Raw genomic sequence first — 6,119 nt, 5'->3', positions numbered from 1 at the left:
GCTTCATCTGGTCACCTACATGTTGTCTGCACTCCATCACATTATTGCTTGCCTCATACTTCCGCTGCTCTAGCTTGAGATCTATTTCCTCCTTAAGTGGTTGCTGTTCTTAATTCATTTCCCCCATGAAAGCATCTAGCTGTCCTTGCATCCTCAGCTGTAATTCCCTCTGTTGCTCCTATAATGCCTCTTGAAGTTGTTCAAATCATTCTTTTTGTTCTTCACGTTGTGCCTGTAGTTGTTCATTCTGTACTTGCAATTGTTCTTTGAGTTCTTTCTGTCCTTCATTCTGTGCCTTTAATTGTACACTTTGGGCCTGTAATTGTTCTTTGAGTTCTTTCTGTCCTTCGTTCTGGACCTGTAATTGTGCTTGTAATAGCTTCATAACTACACCCAGCGATGCCTCCCCCTGCCTAGCTTGGCCTCTTGTCTGTACGCTTTCTCCCTCCATGTCGAAGGTTAGACTTACTGCAGCCCAGTCCCACTCCTGACACCAGTGTTATGTCCCCATCCTACACTGCCACAGGCTCCAATAGCAGTTGTTCAGTACATGATGGACGTTGCCCGGTGAGTTGTTCTTCCTATGGTCAGCCTCTAAGTGTACAATACACAAGATCAGCTAAGGCATTGCAAATAAATGCTGGCTTCTTAAGTTCACTGTCTTTACTTTCCAAATAATTACACTGAATGCTTTCCAACTTCATTTCACTGTTCTAACAAGCACCGGAGCTATAGAAACTTTACAAACTTCAATTACACTTATTGCTTGATAACATTTCACTATTTTCACGAGTACTGATTATATACAAACTTCAATAACAAACCACTGTTTGCCAAAAACACTTCATTGATTTCACAAGTACCGTAAATTTGCAAACTTCACTGCTCTGACACTTCACTACACTCAAACTGAACTGAAAACTGAATGAGCCCCTCTAGTCTCTTCCCCATCCTTATATAAACTTGCATTACTCTAGAAACTTCCAGTACATGCTCGACCTAACAACAGTTAAAACAGTTACCACCTATGAGACATCAAAACATTCCAGAGTTTTCTTACGTTACATAACACTGTAAATTATTTAACATACAAACTAAAATAAAATTATATAATTTAACAAGAAATCACATAACGAAAACATTATACAGCAAAAAAAGAGCACAACAATTAATGTATAACTTACAAAACATCTATGCTCACAAACAGCCGGCAAACTGGCAACTCTGACACGTACAGGAACTACCGCAAGCATCGGGAATCAGTGAAAAACTTCTAGACTACCTAGCTACCAAATCCCGCTTCTTAACAGTACAAACTAATATTACCCAGCTGTATCCAAATATATATTGCAAAGAAAGAAGTGCTAGGGAGCTTCATTAACCAACGGGAAAATGGGTCATGATCCATACTTCTATCTATCTATCTATCTATCTATTGCCAGACGCCTTAATCCTGTAAGAGGTGGCCACAAACAAATCGCCTCCATTTCACCCTGTCCCCAGCCATTTCATTTCCTTCCTCCCAGCTCACCCCCCCCCCTCTCTCATATCCCTCTCCACTCTATTCCTCCACCTCATCCTTGGCCTCCTGCTCCCTCTCACTCCCTCCACCTCACTCACATACACTCTCTTCATCAGTCTCTCACTCTCCATCCTGTCATGACCAAACCACCTCAATGTGTTACTCCTAATGCTTCCTATCACATCCACATCCACACCACAACGTTCCTTCACTTCCTCATTCGTCAGTGTAATAACTGAAACGAAACTTAACAAATTAATCACTGGTCTGGTCGGAATTTGAACTCAGGCCCTTACGCTTCATACACGCACACGTTACCACTGAGTCAAAGAGAGGATCCCCACTTTGCGTCTAAGCAACGCGGGTTTTTGTACACCCCATTACATCCCTCTTTTCTCCCCTTGGTGATTAATCTGGTGAGTTTTGAACACACAAGGTAGCGTAAGCATCAGAGGCCACCATGGGAAGCCTGCGCACCACACCGAAACAGCCCATTGCCGGGACATAAGGACATAAGGACAGGGACACTGTCAGCTAACAATGGATCAACATGAAATTGCCAACCAAGCCCCGCCTCACATCCCACACCGCTGCCTGGTCGGGATTTGAACTCAGACCCTCACACTTCATACGCACACATGTTACACTGAGCCAAAGAGAGGATCCTCACTTTGCCTCTAAGCAACACGGGCTTTTCTGTACCCCATTACATCAGTCTGTCTCTCCTTGTGACGCCACATTCTCCTCTCAAATAACTCATTTCCACTGCTCTCACTCTTGACTTCTGTCCCTCCAACAAGGTCCAAGCTTCACTTCCATATGTTAGAGTTGGTATCACTATATTGTCATGTAGTAGCTTTTTCACTTCCATGGTCACTTCCCTGTTTCTTATTACTGCTTTCAAGGACCCAGCAATCTTTCTTCCTTGTAGTACACTTTCAAGCACTTCACCTCCTAAACTTCCATCCTTACTCATCACACAACCCAAATACTTAAATGCACTTACATAATTTTCCATTTGCTCCCCATCCACCCTCACTGTACATTCACTGACTTCACTCCTCCTGGAGACCATCACTTTACTCTTTCCTACATTCTCCTTTAGATGCCATTTCTTGCACACTCTTCCAAACTCATCCACCAAACCTTGCAGCTCCCCTTCGTCTTCACTTAACAACACAGTATCATCTGCAAAACAACAGTACAGGGAGTTTCCAAACACTGCCCTCTCTCACTAGGGCCGCTCCAACATTCACAGTCCTACCTGGTATCTCTTTTATAACCCCATCCATATACAGATGGAACAACCACGGACACATAACACATCCTTGTTTTAATGCAACCTTCAAATAGAAAAATTCACACAGTTCACTGTCTACACGCACCGCAGCCTTAGCACCCTCATACATACTCTTCACGGCCTTCAACAACTCCCCGTCTACTCCATATGTTCTTAATACTATCTACAATCTTCATGTATCCACCCTGTCATATGCTTCCTCCAAATCCGTGATGGACACATACAACTTCTTTTCCTTCTCTAGAAACTTTTCAACCAAAGATCTAAGAATGAATAGCTTCCTCTCAGGTCAGTCTGCACATCTTCCACATCCATTAAACTACTATCTCTTCCTCATGCTTCAGCATTTCATCACACACGCCATCAATTCCTGGGGCTTCTCCCATTTTAGCTTTCTTCATTGCTTCCGCAACTTCCATCCTACTGATTTCTTCTTCGCTTCTCAAATCCCTCCTTCTCCCAGCCATTTCCCAGACACTTATAGTCGTATTACTTTCATTCTCTATGTTCAACAATTCCTTAAAGTGTTCTCTCCATCTGCTCACTTGTTCTCCCCTCTGCACTAGTAATGTACCATTTTTTCTTTCACTCCCCAGCTAACTTCTTTGGCACACTGTCTAACTCTTTACCTCTTTCCAGAACATTTTTTTACATTCCATCCACTTTGCACTCAAATTCCTTCCAAATTCCTCATCCACTCTCCTCTTACTCCCTCTTACTAATCTTTTCACCTCTCTCTTCCTCACTACATATACCTCTCTCTTGCATCCTTCTCAGCTCCTTCGACATCCCTGTTTTTCATCCATTCACTGTATGCTTTGTTCTTTTGTACCATAGTCTCTCTCACCTCTTCATTCCACCATGCTGTTCCATGCACCCCCTTTCGTTTTCTCTTTACCCCACACACCACCTCACATGCTGCACAGATTTTGTCCGGATATCTTGCACACACTTTCCACATCCCCCATCTGCTCCAATCCATATTTACCCAGTTGCTCCTCCACTTCCTTCTTATATTCTGCCTTATTTCCATCCTCTTGTAACCTTTCCACCCTCCTTGCGTATACTACTTCCTGTCCTTCTCTTCTTCTATTTCTCCATTTCATTTGGACTTTGATCCTCACCACCACCAAGTGGTGGTTAGAAGGTCCACCCTGCCAACCTATGTGTACTCTTGCATCCATTACACACCTTCTCATCCTTTCATCCACACACACATAATCAATCATTGCCTTCCGTTCATTCAGTTCACCACCCATCTTTCTCATCGCTCACCATGAATACCTATGGATCATTTTGTGCCTGAAGAGGGTATTGGCTATCACCAACCTTCTCCCGGCACAAATGCCCACTAATGCACTGCCATTCTCATGCATCTCTGCAGGCACACTCTACTCACCAACTACTCCATCCACCTTCACATTCCCTACTTTTCCATTCATATCTCCAAACACTCTCTCATTCCTTTCAAACTTTTCCATGTAGACTTTCACATTTGTCCAGAACTCTTCTTTCACTCTGGTTGCACAATCATGCATTGGCGCATACACACACAAAATTGCCCACATTTGTAGGCCAACTTTCAGTCTTACCTACACAATCCTTGACCCAACTGATCTATACTCTCTTATACTTTCCTTCCATCTGTTACTCACAACAATACACACTCCTTCTTTTGCCCTCTCATTCTCACCTACTCCCGTGCATATATCTCATCCATACTCACATGCTCTCGAACTCTCACCTCTCATTTAGTTTCATTTAATCCACATACATCCACTGTCGCTCCCTCAAGCACCTGGACAGTCTCACTTTCTTTCACCTCATCATTTGCTCCCCTTACATTCCATGTAGCTATTTGTACCATGTCCTTTGTTCGGTCCTTAGTCGTCACCTAATGGTCAGTCCCGGTCCCAGGCTTCTTGTTCGTATATTTAACTAGATGTTTTCCGGGAAGGGGCACTAACCCTCCGTCAACCCACTTGTTGCCGCATAGGAAACACGTGTTGTTTGATTATTAGGTTACCACCCAGTGTCGTAAATGCTTTCCTGGTTTACAGGAAATCATTTGGCTTGCCATTCAATGTAGAGCTACCCTAAAAACAGAGTACCACTACACTAAGTGGGTGGATGGTGGGCGCCCTCACCTACCAGCAAAATAATTCTGACTAGGTTAAAAAAAAAAAAAAATACTTGTTTTTATTGTACCCAAAACTCAATTTCCGTATCTTTTTGACCCGGCAAAGTCTTAGACGGGAGTAACCTTCAGTGTTTAACAATTTACTGCTCAATAATTCATGTGGTGAGAGGGATCCTGATATAGATAGATAAATAAATAGATAGATATACAGACAAACAGATAGATGGGTACAGAGAGACAGATAGATGGAGATTCGGTACATAATTACAAGGGTCTGCATCATTTTAGACGTCTTAGTTCCTTTGGATGTTTCTAAGTAACGTTTGGATGCTAATTTAAAAAATGTAAGTAGTTTTGCTCAGTCAGGTCAGGTTTTTGTGTTATCGCGGTTTTTAACAAAGATGTAGGAAAATCATTAATTCAGTGAGAATCGGTGAGTTTGTTGATTGAAACCTGCTTAAATTGTTTTAAAATTTAAGCCAAATACCTGTAATGCAATACTCGTTTCTTTCAACACATACACTATACAGTACTTCGCATCACTGTCATTCATATTTCTCAATATGAAGAGAAAGTTCAAGAATGACCCAGACAGGATCTGCCGTACCTGTGGTAAGGTAACTATGACAGACCGCCAGTCAAAATTCATAAACTTTGTGAGGAAAACTTATCATGCCAACTTTGGGATCAGGCTTGGTGATCAAAACAAAGCCTTTGCATCTCACATGTGCTGCAAAACTGCAAGCAGGAGTTTTTGCTGGTCTCCAGATCAGGTAACTCATGAAAGATTCTCAGTTCGATGAAAATCTTGAAGGCAACGAGATCAATGACAGCCTTGCATTAAAATCTACCATTAGGAATTTCCTGGGTAACCACACAAGTCCAGAGTATGAACTCGCTGTGAAACTCCTGAAGAGTTTCCGGGATCTTGAAGCACGGATGTCTGTAAAAATGCATATTCTGAGCTTGCATTTAGACTGCTTTCTGGACAATTGTGGTGATGTCAACGAGGAGCGAGGTGAGCGCTTTCACCAAGACATTAGAGTTATGAAGGGAAAGTACTAATGCCACTGGGATGTGAACATGCTCGTGGAGTACTGTTGGTGCCTAAAGAGAGACGGTCCAGAAGTGAAAAATATGGGAAGGTCTGTGAGGAA

The sequence above is a fragment of the Coenobita brevimanus genome, chromosome 35 (assembly GCF_032717465.1).
Source record: "Coenobita brevimanus isolate Jiangsu-jjx chromosome 35, ASM3271746v2, whole genome shotgun sequence".
Taxonomy (NCBI): Eukaryota; Metazoa; Arthropoda; class Malacostraca; order Decapoda; family Coenobitidae; genus Coenobita; species Coenobita brevimanus.
This window is presented reverse-complemented; position numbering follows the sequence as displayed.